This window comes from Scomber japonicus, chromosome 19 (assembly GCF_027409825.1).
Source record: "Scomber japonicus isolate fScoJap1 chromosome 19, fScoJap1.pri, whole genome shotgun sequence".
NCBI classification, from domain to species: Eukaryota; Metazoa; Chordata; class Actinopteri; order Scombriformes; family Scombridae; genus Scomber; species Scomber japonicus.
Window position 1 is genome coordinate 13183077 of NC_070596.1, and position 1557 is coordinate 13184633.

The following is a 1557-nucleotide window of genomic DNA, read 5'->3' on the forward strand; positions in this document are numbered from 1 at the left end:
ACATCTATTCACAGGATGTAGTGCCTTCTTTGACCTTGTTATACAGTGCTTATCTTTAAATTTTTAAATTTACCGAAATGTGTAGAATATCACCATTATACCACCACCATAACACCATCATTTCCTACAAGTTATGACATAATTGGTTTGATGGGTATCTGAAATGCATGCAGAATATCACAAAAAAAAAGGGATCTGAATCTGAATCCGGTGTATTACCAAGTATGTTTGCACAAGTAAGTAATTTGTCTTGAGTGGTGTGTGGTACATAACACAAATATATACAAAAGCATGTAGTCCTACATAATGCATTCATTTTCATTCATCTCAACCACTGTTTTCCAGTCAGGTATTCTCAGTGTTTGTGAACTCAACCAACTATATATCACTTTATTTTTATCCAGTTCTTTGACAGTATTCCTAAAATCAGCAATTCCACAATTATTTCACTTGAAAAAACTATAAATTAAGGTCTCCTATATGTCGAACATCTCAATTATAGATTGGTTTAATTTACAGATGTTCAGTGATATTGAATGTTCTGCCATCTCATATTTTAAACAGAACAGCTGCACAATTTAAGAAAGCTGGTTTGTTTATTATCTCTGCAATGTTATAATGGATTAACTTAATTAACTGTCCACTAATAGACTGATTAGTCATTTCAATTTGATTTAATTACTTTGTGTACTTCTATATACCGATGTCTGCTAGTGTGTGCAGTCATATCTTTTGTCTTTTTTTCCATATCTCTCTCTCTCTCTCTGTTCTCTTTAATTAAATAAATGAACTGTAATATTTTAAAGTTACTGAGATAAAGATGTGTAATTACATTACCGTTACTTATGAAAATGTTGATGACAAAGGGGGGTTGCATCTGAAGTCAGGCCTTTTAAGAGTTGTTTCCTCATTTAAAAAAAGAATCTAACATGTTACTGAATACATACATTGCTGTTTTTAATTCTTTGAAAACTAGATAGATGAATTGTGTCACAGTACCAATATCTTTATTTTATATTCCAAAATCTACATGAATTGACGGATACATACAGAGAGATAAAGAGAAATACATTTTGCTTTATAAGAAGTTATCTTCCTTATATATCACGTCAGTGTCCATGAAAAACACCTGAACTTAGATTTTGGTGGGCTTAATGGGTACACTACAAAGCTTTTTCATGTAAAATTAGCAAACTAATCAAAATGTAATTCAAATGCAATACGTTACATTACTTTGATTAAGTAATTGAAACTGTTACATTACATATTACATTTCAAAAAGGGGTAACTAATAATGCGTAACGTAATTATATTTCCAGAATAATCTTCCCAACCCTAATGGTAATGTAGATGGCAGCACACACACACACACACACACACACACACACACACACACACACACTAATGACATATCCATGATACACACATACACACATCCATGACGCCCACCGACGTCGTTGGTTGGTCGAGAGAGAAGAAAGAGAGAGAGAGGAGGATTTCCGGTGTCTCCAACCAATGAGCTGATTCCACATGCGGACACTGAACGCCGCATTCGAC